The sequence below is a fragment of the Capricornis sumatraensis genome, chromosome 20 (genome assembly GCF_032405125.1).
Source record: "Capricornis sumatraensis isolate serow.1 chromosome 20, serow.2, whole genome shotgun sequence".
NCBI classification, from domain to species: Eukaryota; Metazoa; Chordata; class Mammalia; order Artiodactyla; family Bovidae; genus Capricornis; species Capricornis sumatraensis.
Genome location: NC_091088.1, coordinates 51,382,879 through 51,398,699, shown reverse-complemented (window position 1 = coordinate 51,398,699; position 15,821 = coordinate 51,382,879). Strand labels below are relative to the sequence as shown.

Sequence of the window (15,821 nt, the reverse complement as noted above, 5' to 3'; positions counted from 1 at the left end):
GCTTACCACAAGCAGTACTAGCCACGAATGAGGAAATGTCATAAACCACAGGGAACAAAATGAAACCCCTCACCCAGTGGATGAGTTGGATTTAAGAGATCCACTGCTCTTTGCCCCTTAAGCTCGGCACAGGAGAACTTGCCCTGGTTCTGTTTCATTGTTCTCCTTTTTGAGCCCCCTTCTCCCCGAAACATCGTAAGCCAGGCTGGCAAATCTAGTCTCATATGGCCGCACCTAAGCCCCCATTTCCTCTCTCCGCAGCTGGCTGTCCAGCTCGCCTCCTCCAGTGCCCTACCAGGGAGGCGCCCCGCTCTGGAGCCTTTGGAGCCGTTTATCAAAGGCTCTGCGCACAGCTGGGAGAAGAAATAGAAAATCAGAGGGTCGATGCAGGCATTGAGAGCGCTGAGCATCACGGCGCAGACCCGCCACCTTTCGCTGGTCTTACGGAAGAACCCCACCACGTGAGACACGTTGTAGGGCCCGAAACAGACCAGGAAATTGAACAGCGTCGCAACAACCAGCGCCACGGCTCTCCAGCGCTTCCGGGTCGCTACTTGCGCCGGGGAGAGAACGATTCGCAAGAAAAGCCAGTAACAGAAGATGGTGACCCCCATGGGGACGAAAAAGAGGAGGCGGCACAGTTCCAGCCGCCCCGGAAGCAGCACGCGCAGCTGCTCTTGGGTGAAGCTGTCATAGCAGACAGGGCGGCTGTTGGCCTCCCGCGACGAGTTGGTTGGTAAGTACTGGACAATGATCACAACGCTGCAGTGTCCGAAGGACAAGAGCCAGATGGCCACGGCAGCGATCACTCCGTACACGGGCCGGCGGTTAAGCTTGTACTGCACGGGCAAAGCCACACTGCGGTTAGCGCTCCACGCTGATGCCCACCAGCAGCCGCGTGCTGCAGCAGATGCCGCAGTAGAAGCCGAAACCTGTGAGGGCACACAGCGTGTTCCCCAGGGGCCAGGTGAAATCATGCGCAGCCTCAGCCGTCTTGAAGGGCAGCAGCAGCAGCAGCAGCAGGAGGCGGTCGGCCAGCGTCAGGCTGAGCAGGAGGATGTGGATGGGTGCGGGGTGGGGCTGGCGCACGCGCCCCACAAAGGCCCACAGCGCCAGGATGTTGGCAGGGAGACCGAAGAGGAAGGATAGAAAGTAGACAAGGAGAAGTCCCAGGTTTTGGGGACTTGGGGCCATCCTTCCTGAAGAGACAAAAGATGCTGTCAGAATTCTCGCTGAGTCTCCTAGCCCCAAACCAAGGTGAATCAGACTCTTTACATCTCCCCTCTGTGTTTCACTAAGGGATTATTGCCTACCCTGCAGAGGGAGTACTCTTCTTCCTCCTGTGTGTCAGGGAGAAAGAACTTGTCCTTCTTCACAGCAAAATGTGCTTTTTTGCTTCACAACAAAATTACTTCTTTAGAATCTACACAACAGAGGTATCCAAGAAAATTACTTCTTTAGAATCTTCCTCTTCTCCATTTCCGCCCTGCAAATGAGAGAGAGAGACAGTCTTAAGGATTTTGATGTCTCAGAAGCTCCCACAGGAAAAGTTTTGAGGTCTCCAAGTCCCCAATAGAAAGGGGGACGTCCCTGGTGGTCCAGTGGTTAAGAATCTGCCTGCCAATGCAAGGGACACGAGTTCGATCCTGATCCTTGGTCTGGGAAGATTCGCCTGCCTCCGGGTGCTCCACAACAAGAGAAACCACCACAATGAAGAGTCGGTCGCCCCCACTCGTTGCAACTAGAGAAAACCCCCTCACAGTGACAAAGACCCAGAGCAGCCAAAAACAAATAAACAAACAAAAAAAAATTTTTTTTTTAAAAGAAAGGACATTGTGTGAGGGCTGTGCGGTCCTCTGTCTTAACCTAGAACTGTGCCCAACACATAGCAGGGGCTCAATCAACTTCTGTCAGTCAATGAATGGCTGTGTGAACTGTGGTTCCTCACGAAGACTGGGTAACCCCAAGACTACCTCTGAATATTTCCAAATTCTACTTGACCTGCTTTGGCTTTTTCCTCTCCTAATCTTTGACCTCTTTTCTTTTTTCTCTCCCCAAGTCACAGGGCTTGAACACAAGATTCTCAGCTTCAGCTCTGAAAATGGGAGTTTGGTTGAGCTTGAGGGGAAAGCAGCTCAAGCTCGAGGTGAGCCTCAGATGCCCTGCTTCTCAGTTCTATGCAGAGCCATTCAAAGACAACCTGTAGGTTCTGGGTAGGATAACAGAGGGGCCTGACTGGGACCAGGATTCCAGTCCAGGCCATGCCGTGGATCAGTCATGTGACTGGGAATCATTCTAAGTCCTCCCAGCATCGGCTTGTTTGCTTCTGGTTTACATAAAGCCAGTGATTTTGCCAGAACCACCACAGCTCCCATAGGCTGCCAGCCAGTTCACCCTTCTCCCCCTTGAAGAAAGCATATACGTGAGATGTATGTCAATCAAGAATAACCTTTAATCTCCTTGCACACACTATTATGCGCTTCGTAGGTGGCTCAGTAGTAAAGAATCTGCCTGCCAATGCAGGTTCTCTGAGCCTGGAAGATCCCCGGGAGAAGGAAATGGCAACCCACTCCAGTATTCTTGCCTGGAGAGTTCCATGGACCAAGGAGACTGGTGGTCTGCAGTCCCATGGGATAGGAAAAGAGTCAGACACTACTTAGCAACTAAATGACAACAACACACTGCTACATCTGAGATGGATAGCCAACAAAGTCCTACTGCATGGCACAGGGACCTCTGCTCAATGTTAGGCAGAAACCTGGACTGGAGGGGAGTTTAGGGGAGAATGGATACACGTATATGTATGGCTGAGTCCCTTTGCTGTTCACTTGAAACTATCACAACATTGTTAATTGGCTATACTCCAATATAAAATAAAAGTTAAAAAAGAGTAACGTTTAATCTCCTTTCATTCATCATTAACAAGTGTACATTTAAAATTAAACGAGTCCTTAACCTGTTACTGGTAGCATATTACTGGTGGCCCACCCATGTATCTCACTTCTAAATTGGAAAAATCTCAGAAGTAGAGGGACCTGTGAAAAGGGAGATGACCCAACTCGTTGAGCTCACCTTTTCTGTTCCTCCTGTGCTTACCTGTGCCCTGGCCCTCACCAGCACCCTCTCTCCCTTGACTTACCCTGGCCCCCTTTCATTTCCATGACCTTCTTCCCTCTCCTCCTTCTAGAGTCAAGTTCATGCTCTGCTCCCTCTTCCTAAGTTTATCTACCCAAACTCCTTCCATCCCCTTTCCACCTACAGTTGTGATCCCAACAGCCTCTTCTCTGAGCCCAAGCAAAGTCAGGAGCCTTGCCTTTTCCTGGAAGCGGATGGATGGCTTTGAAAATATGTCAGGTCTCAGAAGCAAGTGGAACCTCGTCTAACTGGGCCACCTTCCACCTCCCCCAAAAAACAAGTTTTTTTTTTTTTTTTTTAATACCTAGAGGAGTCACGTGGTCAAAAAGAGGAAGGTCAATAGTTGAGCTCTTGCCAAGGCAACTCGACCTGGATCACCCACCAAATTCTGCCCCACCAAACATATTTCTTCCAGAACCCAGATCGTTATTGTTCTTTCGAGCGTTCTCCTCCTTCTGCATTCCAAGTAATCTCTTCTCTCTCCTTTCTGTGGGCCATTATTCCAAACAATTTTGCACACGCATCCACTCCCTGCTCCCTCTGCTCTTTCCTCACCTGTCCCCCCCACCCCCCACCCTGGGCCCCATCTTTTCTCTCAAGGCCACTGACCTGATCAATTTCCTGTTCTCTTTCCAGGCAGCTCTGGCGGAATCTGGTTAGCATCTTGAGCATTGTCTGACTTCCTCTGGCCCATAGGTCCCTTCTTAACAGATATTTTCTTCCTTGGACTCAGACTATCCATGTAACACATAACATGGACTCAGTCCATGTTGCTGCCAGGCAGCCTGTTTCTGGCTCTTCTCCTCTCCCTTCTTCTCCCCTCTGGAGTCATTCCCCTCCCACCATGATCTCGGTCCTGCTTGGACCACCCTCTCTTCTCACTGCTCTCTCATTAGCCTATGTAGGACCCACAGTGCTCCCTGCTAGCATCTCAAGGCAGACATGCAAGATGCTTGTCTCTCCTCAGGAAACGTGCTTGTCTGTCCACTGGCTGCCCGACGCTCCCAACAGAGGCTCTGGTTCTCTTCCCATGGCCCAGGAAGCATGACCCTCAGCCGTTTCTCCTCCAGAAAGGATCTCTTCTCACTTGGCTCATCACTCCCCACCTTGGTGCTCACGTGGTCTCTCTACATTTATGCAGCCTGCCCTTTGTAACCCACATGGTGTGTATCCTAGAATGGGCACCTAGGAAGCGCTTTTGATGCTTGATACACAGGAGACGAAGGCAACATAATTATCTTTCATTCCCTACCAAGGTATTTTGTGCTGTTTTACTGTCTGCATGTGATTGAGCAACAGAAACTTACTGGAAAGGTGAAGATTGCTGGATAAGGATAAGGCTGCTTTCATTAGCTTAAAATGCTATGAGAGGGACCTCTTTTCTCCACCCTTATCCGCCAGCCATGCAGACCGGCAGAACCCTCTCTTCTAGCAGGTGCCAGGACCCTGAGCCATTTCCGAAGCCTCAGGAATCTCTTAGGAAACCCCCTTTTGGCTTGGAAAATGGCAGTGCTTCATGAAGAGAGTCTAGGTAAGGTTGGTTCTTCTGGAAATGACTGTTTTGAAGCCTGTCCTTAGGAAAAAAAAGCTAGGACAGTCCCTTGATTGTGATAGGCACTTGATTGTTGTTGTTTAGTGGCCAAGGCAGGTTCAAGCATTTTGCGGCCCCATGGACTGTAGGCCCCCAGGCTCCTCTGTTCATGAGATTTCCCAGGCAGGGATACTGGAGTGGGTGGCCATTTCCCCCTCCAGGGGATCTTCCTGACCCAGGGATTAAACCTGCATCTCCGCTGAGCCACCAGGGAAATCAAGGCACTTGACTACTTGTGGCTGGGAGTAAAAGGATTGGAGTTGGATATGCCTGTAAGAGCTTATTAGCTGATGATACTAGCAGAGTGAGTCAGAACCTGTGTTTTTTACCTTCTTTTTAAAATCTCCATTCTCTTCTCCAAGTCACCAGTATTGGGACGTCCTTGGTGTCCCTAAGACCCCAGCCTTATGGGCATTTAGACTAAGTTGTTAGCTAAATCACAGAGCTTCAGTGACCCCACCCAGTGGCATCATGGGAGTGGGCAGTGCAGCATCTCCAGTCCAACTCAACTAAGTTTACCTCGGAGTGAGTCACACTGCTCCCCACCATGCCACACCTGTCAGCAGCACCCCGCTTCCCAGCCCTGTGCGAGGCGTGGTTCTGGATGCTGGGGACACGAGTGAGCAAGACACAGGGTAAACAGGTAAACACACAAAGCAGGTGATTTCAAGCGAAGGAAGGAAGCAAATCTAAAGAGAGTCTGGCACAGGGCTTTCTTTAGGTAAGGCTGTCAGTACAGGCCTGCGCTGAAGAGGGGTATTTGAACTGCTGAGAAGGAGCCAGCCATATGAAGGGCATTCCAGGTAGTTGTTCAGTCGCTCAGTCAGTTGTATCTGACTCTGCAGCCCCACGGACAGCACCATGCCAGGCTTCCCTGTTCTTCGCTATCTCCCGGAGTTTGCTCAGACTCGTGACCATTGAGTTGATGATGCCATCCAGCCTTCTCAGCCTCTGGTGTTCCTCCTCCTCCTGCCTTCGATCTTTCCCAGCATCGTTTCAGGTAGAGGGGATGGCAAAATCCAACGCTCTGCGCCAGGAACAAGCCCGCAGTATCAGGGGAATTGAAAGAAGGCCAGTGTGGCTGGGCCTGCAAGACGTGCTGGGCCATACAGCCTCTGGGCCCCATGAGCACACGGGGTGAGTCTGGGCATGTTGGTTCATCTGGAATCGTTTGACCTTGGATGACAGGGTCTCATTTGTTGATCTGATCTTCCTCTCTGAGGATTAGATATGTCCCCTGTAAAACTCTGTGGCCAGTCAGAATCTGATAGCTTGCTTCTGGTTCAGTGTCTTCCTGACCTCTTGACAACACAGAGCCACCACTGTCCTCTTCAGCTTCCAGCGACAACAGGTGGGGTGATGATCAGAGGTAGGGTTGCAAAAAAAATGGAGTGACTTGGAAATGGATTTTTTTTTTTTTGATGATGCAATTCTTTTATTTTTTGTTTCAAATTAATTTTTATTGGAGTCTAGTTGCTTTACAATGTTGTATTCATTTCTGCTGTACTTTTTATTTTAGTTTTTGGATCTAGTTCCCTGGCTAGGGATCAGCTCATGCCCTTTGCACTGGGAGCGCAGAGCCTTAACCTCTGACCTGCTAGGGAAGTCCCGTCTGCTGTGCTTTTTAAAATGATAGAGATGGAGGTGTGCAGCCCAGCACGTACCAACAAGAGAAGTAAACAGAAAGGAAGAACGTGGGCCTGACCCGGGAGCTAGGCTAGAGTTAGCCACTAACCTCATTCAAGCTGGGGCCCTGACAGCTTACCTCACTGCATTTCCGTGAAACCCCTTTGAAACCACACAGTCTAAGATCAGGAAACCTTATCTGTTAGGAAGTTGAGGTTCACCAGATGCCTCCCCCACCCTCACTCCAGCTGCTGCCTGTCCAACACCCTCATGTCCAGCGCCTCAAGAATGGGCTCCAGGGACATGGACCTTGCCACCCCATCCTTCTGGTTGGACAGACCAAAATCCTGAGAGATCCCTTTGACTCTGAAAATATCTCCCAGGATCTGACTACTCCATCAGGAAATCCTCTCCACTCTATCTTCAGAATATATCCCTAATCCAATCCCTTCTCACCACATCTCCTGTGCCACCTGGTCAGGCTGGCATCGCCATCTCTCACCTATGTCCCTTTGTTCTCTCCTGTCTGGCCCCTTTGCATCTGCTGTCCCCTTCAGTCTGTCCTCCACACAACAGCCAGAATGATCATTTAAAACACGAGTAAGTCTGTCTCTCCTCTGCTCAAAATTCCATGGTCTCCCTATCTTACTCATCAAAGCCCTAGTCCTTACAATGGCTTCCAAGTTCAACTGGTTTGGCTTCCTGCCCCTGTCACACTCTGACCTCATCTGCTCTGCCTCTCTCTCCCCTTGCTACTTGGGACACGTCTCCACGGGGTGCAACTTGATGACATCTCTCAAACTTAAAAATTTGATATCATCTGACCCAACAAGTTGATATTCATGAGTTTATTGTGTGGATATACTTTCTCATGTGCACAAAGAAGTGTATTCATCACAGTGTTTTGTGCTTGTTGGTTCTCTGAGAATAAAAGACTAGGGACAACCTCTGTCCATCAGCAAAGGGTCTGGTTAAATAAAAACCATGGGGCATCCAATCAGTTGAAATACTGAGCATCTGTTACGAACAATGAGGCAGATCTATATACGCCAGGGTAGATCAGACTCTGAGGCTTATTGTTAGATGAGAAAAAGCAAGTCGTGAGACTAGTGAGCTGTAAGAGAGAACAGACCTACACCCTCATATTCACCCAATGAGTTCTCTCTGAGAGCCCCTAGGTAACAGTACTGGCTGTCACTGGGGAATCAGCGGTGAACCAACCTTGCCTCCTGGAGCAGATGTTCCATTGTGATAAGACAGGAATTAGATTGATCAGTTTAGTTCAGTTCAGTCACTCAGTCGTGTCCGATTCTTTGCGACCCCATGAATTGCAGCAAGCCAGGCCTCCCTGTCCATTACCAACTCCCGGAGTTCACTCAGACTCATGTCCATTGAGTCAGTGATGCCATCCAGCCATCTCATCTTCTGTCATCCCCTTCTCCTCCTGCCCCCAATCCCTCCCAACATCAGAGTCTTTTCCAATAAACAGATGCATAACCTCAAGTTGGGGGCCAGGCTGGTGCTAAGAAGGAAGATGGAGGTTGGAAGAGCAGAGTAAAGGGGCAGAGAGCTAGGGCAGTCCAAGAAGGGCTTTCAGGGGAGGTGATATTTGAGCAAAGCCCTGCAAGAAAAAAGGGCTTCCCTGGTGGCTTAGATGGTAAAAACTCTGCCTGCAATGCAGCAGACCTAGGTTCAATCCCTGGGTCAGGAAGATTCCCTGGAGAAGGGCATGGCAACCCACTCCAGTATTCTTGCCTGGGAAATTCCATGTACAGAGGAGCTGGCGGGCTACTAGTCCACAGCATTGGAAAGAGTCAGACACGACTGAGCGACTAACACCATACACTGCAAGAAAGAAGAGCATGAGGGTGAGACTGTCGGGGGTTGGTCCAGGCAGAGCATGGCCATCCCCGAGATGAGCCACAGTATGTCAGAGGAGGTCAGGGAGGCCAGAGCTGCTGCAAGAGGGCTGAGGGAGAGTTGTGGGAATAAGGTCAGGGCAGTAGGCAGGGCCCAGAGTGTGTGGGGCCCTGTGTCTGAGGTCGGGATGTAGAGTGACATCTGAGGTCTGATGGGCAGAGGTGTGAGGGAACTTGGTCCACATTTCCAAAGGATCCCTCTGAAAGCTGATGGGTGAGGAGTAGATTGCAGGAAGGGATGCCCATGGAACTGTTCACAGTGGTGTGTCCCTGGGAAGGGGAACTGGGTATTGGAGGGGCATTGGGGTAGAAGGGAAAGTTACCAATCTCCATGTATCTTTTGTACTATTAAAAAAAAATCTTTTTTCTGAGTGTGTGTGTTTAAGTTTACTCAAAAAAATAAAAGCAAGAGAAAACATTCATAGCTAACATTTGTTGGGCATGTATTATGAGCTATACTGCTTGTCACAGTGAGACCTTAGGCTTAACTGAGCTGAGACAGTCCATGTAAGTGGCCAGTTGTGTGGTCCACACCACCCAGCCACAGCCTTTTCTTCAGTTGTGCTGTTCCAGGTGGGAGAGGGGATAAACCCAAAGTAGACATAAAAAACGAAAAGGGCAGAGCTAACAGCCTTGCAAACATTGGGTCTCTGAACCATATCCCCAGCGAGACTCAGCTGTATCCAATTTCTGTGTTGTTTTGTTTTTTGCCAGTTGAATGGATTTCCAGCAGTGTCTCCTTGCTGCTTTAATGCAGTTCCATTTTTCTGATTAAGAATAGGCTGAGCACCTCTCAAGAGAACGCAGGCTTTTTCAGCCCATAATCATTATGCCACCCAGTGTCTAAGTGATGGCTCTTAATTGAAGCAACAGAGGTCAACTCTGGCTAATTTAGGGATTATCTAATAAGATGTTGGATAGCTTAGAGACTTGGCAGCAAGGCTGGAGAACCAGGCTTACAGAAAGCATCTGTCTACATTGCGGTAGACCTGGGTTCGATTCCTGGGTTGGGAAGATCCCCTGGAGAAGGAAATGGCAATCCACTCCAGGACTATTGCCTGGAAAATCCCATGGACAGAGGAGCCTGGTAGGCTACAGTCCATGGGGTCACAAAGAGTCGGACATGACTGAATGACTTCACTTTGCTTCACTTTCACATATAGCCAGGACCACCGTAAAATCATGCCTCAGATCCAACCCAATGAGGATCCAGTAGCCCTTCCCTCACACACACACCCCCCGGCCCCACTGCCGCACACGCACACACACTACACTGAACCTTGGGCCCCAGAGCCACACTCCTTCTCACCATGACTTCCCTCCTCTGTACCACACTGCAGCCTCACATTCAGAATTGGGGCAGGTGCACCTGATGGGCCAAACCTAAGAGGGCTGCTCAGAAAATAGGCTGATGTAGGCCCTGATGTAGGCTCACATCAGGACCTACAACTATCAGCTTCTCCAGCGGGAGCAGGGCTCTGCTTCTCACCAAGATTCAAAGTTCACATGTGGGCAGTTTCTTCAACACAGGAAGGGTTTCAAATGCTAGGCAACCAAAGGGTGACCGGAGGCCCACAGTGGGGCCTCTCAAAGGTCTGGACAGTCCAGATCATTGCCATATTTTGAGGTTCCCAGTATATGAAAAAACAAGTGATGAAATGCCCAAATGAGATTTTATAGTGGGGTGGCATTCCTAACAAGAAAGAAATAGAATCGGACCATAAAGAAGGTTGAGTGCTGAAAAATTGATTCTTTTGAACTGTGGTGTTGGAGAAGACTCTTGAGAGTCTCTTGGACAGCAAATTCAAACCAGTCAATCCTAAAGGAAATCAACTCTGAATATTCATTGGAAGGACTGAAGCTGAAGCTCCAGTACTTTGGCCACCTGCTGCAAAGAACCAACTCATTGGAAAAGACCTGATTCTGGGAAAGATGGAGGGTGGGAGAAGGGGACGACAGAGGATGAGATGGTTGGATGGCATCCCCACCTCAGTGGACATGAGTTTGAGCAAACCCGGGAGATAGTGAAGGACAGGGAATGCTGGTGTGCTGCAGTCCATAGGGTCAAAAATAGTCAGACACAATGAGTAACTGAACAGCAACAACAACTCACAAAACAGTTTTAGAATTTGGGTTTTTTTGATGGACTTCTTTACAGATGCAGAGCTGGAAATGGGCCACAGGTTCAAAGTCAGATCGTGTCAAGATAGTCCTGTAACTTTATATTTAACCTTATTAAGTGTTCACATCAGAAGAGTGATGCTGAGCCCTGGGCCAATTGCCTTCCAGGCCGGCGCTTTCACGGGCCCTGGTGTGGGCAGATGGTCCAGGGTCCGCTCCCGGGCAGCAGCCCCTCCCTGCACGGGCAGTCCGGTCCAGCTGGCCTCAGCCAAGAGCTGCCCTGGATGTGTAGATGCCGCATACCACAGAGGATATTACTGCACCCCGAGGCCATCTGAAATGAATGCACGTGTGCTCAGTTGCTTCAGTTGTGTCCAACTCTTTGCAACCCCATGGACTGTATTTTGCCAGGCTCCTCTGTCCATGGGATTCTCCAGGCAAGAATACTTGAGGGGTTACCATTCCCTTCTCCAGGGGATCTTCCCCACCCAGGAACTGAACCCGTGTCTCCTGAGACTCCTGCATTGCAAGCGGATTCTTTACCACCAAGCCACCTGGGAAGCCCCTAAAATGAATATAACCATGTTATTCAGTGGACTGGGCTGGGCAGGTTCAAGTAAACCTTAACTTTATTTTCCTCTGCATCTCTTCTTCCTACAGCTTGCATGGACCCTTGGGTGCCAGGGCTTCTTCAGACACTCAGACAATAAAAAGTCCAGTCCAGTTAAATAATCACATAGCTCCAGGCCAGTATAACATCAAAATTCCTAATTCGATTCTAAGTAGAGCTTCTCCCCGAAGCTCTGCAGTGCCTTGGGCTCACAGCCTGGAGAAGAGGGTGGGACACTGTCCGGTTTCTCTTTCTTTGCTCCACTTTGTCTCATCTCCTCTCCTGCATGTTAATTTCATTTTGGATCCATTGAGGGTCCCACCCTGTGGACAGAGAGGAGGCGGAATGGGCAGTGGATGTCAGGCTGGCCTGGTGCATTTACGGCCTGGAGCCAGTGCCCTCTGAATGGGACAGACATCTAGTGCCAACTCATTCTCCCATGGGGACCTTTCGCTGATCCTTGGACCTCTCCGGTCGGCACCTTTCCCTTGGATGTGGAATACCTCCTCCCCTTGGCCACTTTTGATTCATCCTCAGCCCCTGGGCATCCTCTCTGTAGGTCTGCATGGCTCCTCTAGGCTGCCCCCTTGGATGGCATCATTTATAAAATGCCTTTAGGCTGGCTTCTCAGCAAAGTGCCCTTTTTTTGGTACAAGGGAGCCTCATACGTTTGTCCCATTGTTGGTGGAGCAGCAGCTCACTCCAGTGTAGCTTCTCTCCCATTTTTGCCTGCCAGTCCCAGCAAGCTCTTCAGTTTTTATTTCTCCCAGCTAGCATCTGGCGCCAGCCCTTGCTTCCCTAAACTTCAGGGGTAGGTTCAGTTCTGCCAGCAGCTGTCTTGACATCCCTCTAGGGTTATCTCATCGGTGAGCAGGAAGCTCCCTTGCTTCTTCCCACTGGGATCAGAACACAGCACACTCACAGCTCCTCCCTGCCTGCCTCTTCCACTTGCCAGCTTCTTGGATTTGGCCAGAGGTGAGTCTTGAGCTTACGTTCGCAAAGCCAGTTTCCAGAGTCTGCATCGAAGATCTAACACCATCACATTGCGGTTGTACTTCGTGTCTGTTGTTTGACTTTAATGCCCCGTGTCCATTCCACAGACCTGATCCTCTGTTCTGTCGTCTGTCAAGAAAGCGGAATGATGCCAACCCCTCAGAATTATTTTACAAGGTAGAGCATCCTTGGGGAAGAGCTTTACCAAACTGTCAAGCCCTCCACCAGCTCTGCTGCTGTGCTTCTTCGGCAGACAACCTCATGGGCTAAGGCAATGGTCTCCATCCTTTTTGGCCACACTATGCGGGAGGAATGACACCCCTCCCCACCGCATGTGTATGTAACACCTGCCTTCAGGGAGTACAGTTTTGAGCAATCTCAAGTGTATCAGTTATACCTTCACCTCTTCCCCCTCACTGAAAAATGTTTGTGAGCCAGAGTCTTGCCACCCAAGGCCAGCTTTGGCTCTGCATTTTTTTTTCCCCTAAGTAACTGTTTTAAAATTCCACTTTCTAGCTGTGGTGATAGGACCCTCCTCCCTACAAAGTATGACACTGTACCTCACAGGCTGTTGCCATGCATCTCAAGTCATTCATGGGAGCCCTTTAATTTGGGGGAAATCTCATGCCTGCTCTTTGAGGGAACCTGGAGACCAGTCTGAGAAGAGATCAAGAGCGCATGCCAGAAATCTGACTGCCTTTTGAACTCATTTCTGATGATTTCCTGTGACTGGTTCCCTGGAGACAAGCAGACAGTGTTCTGTCTGGGTGTGATTCTCCTGATACCCTCTGGGTGCATTTTTTTTTCTTTTAAAGTCAGTTTTATTGAGTTGTATTTTTCCTAGAACTTTGCCCTTGTAATCTTTAAAAAAATTTTTTATTGGAGTATAGTTGCTTTACAATGTTGTGTTACTTTCTACTGTATAGCAGAGTGAATCAGCTATACATATCTATATATTCCGTCTGTTTTGGATTTTCCTTCCCATGTAGGTTGCATTTTCTGTATCTCTGGGAGAAATGGCGGTGTCCAAGGGCATGCATGGACCAGCCCCCCGCATAAGAGGTAATGATGCTCCCAACACACATTTCCTGTGCACTCACCCTGGTGGTCATTATTTGATGACCCTCCCTGCTTGCCACCCCCATTTTTCTTAAAGAAGCTCCTGCCTTCCCTGCTTTAGGTTTGATGGCAGTGTAGCCACCTCACCCCTCCCCAGCGCTAGGGGTGGACCCTTGGAGTCCTGAGTGGGTGGCGTGATTCATCCCCAGTCTCAGCTGACCTCACAGTGGCCCGTGCGAGTGTTCAGGCAGCTTGAATCTCTGTGCCCTGTTCTCTGATCTAGCTTGGTCAGATCAAAGTGAGGCGTGTTCTTCCATTATTATTTCTGTATTTTAAAAAATTGCATAATCATGTTGGGTTGGCCAAAAAGTTCATTTGGGTTTTTCCATTTTTCATTTTTCCATTTGAACTTTTTGGCCCACCCAATACATGAGTATATTCTTATTCTAAAAGCATCCAACAATACAGAAGTCAAATGTGAAAGGCAACTTCACTTCTCCCTGACATATCTCCCTTCCTAGTAAACACCTCTTTTGTTTATACCCATATATGTACACATATAAATATATAATTTAAGAATGGGTAAACGGAATCATACTATATACAATATTCTGAAATGTTTCATTTTTTACCGTAAAATCTGCCTTGGTGATCTTTCCATGTTAGTACACATAGAGCTACTGTCTTCTTTTCTAAAAATATTTGTTTATTTGTTTTTATTTTTGCCTATGCTGGGTCTTCCTTGCCTTGGGCTCACAGCCTGCAGAGGAGGGTGGGACACTGGTTTCTGTTTCTTTGCTCCACCTTGTCTCATCTCCTTTCCTGCATGCTAACTCTGCTTTGGATCCACTGAGGGCTTTTCTCTAGTTGCGGTGAGCGAGGCCTTCTCTTGTTATGGAGCATGCGTTCTAGCTGCTTGCCGCCTGAACCATGTTCCGCGTTCCTGTACAAGTTTCGATAATTTTGTGTGTTCTCTGTTGAAGAGGACGGATATCCGTGGGGTGGAGTGGGCGAGGTCTTAGTCTGGTGACAGGAGAAAGAGGGTCCCATTCTCCATGGGGCCCTGGTGTTCTCATCCTGTGCCACACCCGTAGCTTCTCTTTGCTCCAGGAAGGGGAGGAGCTCTGACCTTCTTCTATCCTGACCCTCTCTCTCCACTTGCTTATGAGGTTGGAGGTCAGTATCAGATACTCAGAACTACACATTTTTTACATTTTTGGATAAAGGTTGAAATAACGTGGTGTGGAGAGTTTTGTGGGTTTTTTTTTCTTTTGCAAATGTTATAGAGAAGTTGCATAGATCTTATATAGGTTTTAAATTTATTTATTTCCTGGCTGCACTGGGTTTTCCTTGTTGCCTGCAAGCTCTCTCTAGTTGTGGTGAGCGGGGGCTTCTCCTTCTTGCAGTGCTTTGGGCTTCTCATTGACGTGGCTTCTCTTGTTTACAGCATAGGCTGTAGGCACACAGGCTCAGCAGTCGTGGCACTCGGGACTTCGTTGCCCAGAGGCATGTGGAATATTCTGGGAGAAGCGATCAAACCCATGTTCCCTGCACTGGCAGACGGATTCTTAACCACTGGACCACCAGGGAAACCCTACAGTTTTTAAGCTTTGTAAATGAGATGACTTTTTCCTAGTGTGATATAAACACAGAAGTCATCAAAGAAATGACAAATATGAGCACATAAAACTATAAAACTGTGGAAAAAAATATCGTTAACAAGACTATCTTTCTACATACGTAAAAAGGGTTTACGTACTAGTGTTCAAAGAGCTTCTACAAATCAAATAAGAAAAAAAACAAGTATAGGTAGATAAAAAAACAAATAACTGTATATAATATAATATTCCCTACCTCAATTTTCATCCAAAAAATTAAAATAGTACTGATTATGATGTTTAATTTTATGTTGCACTTTTCTGGACCACAGTGCTCCTATATATATTTGATCAAACATTGTTCTAGATGTTTCTGGGAGGATGTTTTGGAGTGATATTTAGGTTTAAATTGATAGACTTTGAGTAAAGCAACTGTCCTTTTGTTAATGTGGGTGGGCCTCTTCCAATCAGTTGAAGACCTGAATAGAACAGAAGGTTGACCTCCCCTCAGCAAGAGGGAATTCTCCACCAGACCTCATCTGCCCCATAGCTCTTCCTAGTTTTCCAGCAGACGGCCTTTGGACTCGAACAGCAAGTTCATCCTGAGTTGTCAGCCTCCTGTCTTCCTCTGTCAGGTTTTGGACTCACCAAACCACTGCAGTCTCAACTGCCCTAAGCTGAAACAACTCAGTGTCCTTCATGGGGTGTACGAATAAGCAGGTTGTGGTGTAGTCATACAGTGGAACAGAGTGCTCAGCAACAAAAGAAAACAAACCGTGATAGTATCAAATGAGATGAGTATCGAAGGCCTTATGCTGAGTGAAAAAGCCAGTCTCAAAGGTTAAAAACTATAACCTATAGGGTGTCATTTGTGTGACAGTCCAGAAAAGGTGACACTGATGACAGGGAGCGGGTCTGCAGCCGTCATCAGTTAGGGCTGAGGGGAAGATGTGACTCTGACTGCTCTTTATCTTGATCGTGGTGGTAGTTAGAGGAACCTGTGTGTGTTAAAATTCACAGAACTGTATGTACATCTCTCCCTGAAAAAAATTCCTTTTTATAGTATGATTATTTTTTAAAAGAAACAAATTAAATTGTTTCTTTAAAAAATGATGCCTGGGTGTCTGGCATGGGCAGAAAAGTAGAGTTCACCATTTACAGAGGTGGGA

At 48.3% G+C, this 15,821-nt stretch overlaps 1 pseudogene; it reads right to left on the bottom strand.

Annotated features, from left to right (window-relative positions):
* Positions 1 to 220: 220 nt before the first annotated feature.
* Positions 221 to 1,194, bottom strand: LOC138096784 (free fatty acid receptor 2-like; annotated as a pseudogene).
* Positions 1,195 to 15,821: the final 14,627 nt, after the last annotated feature.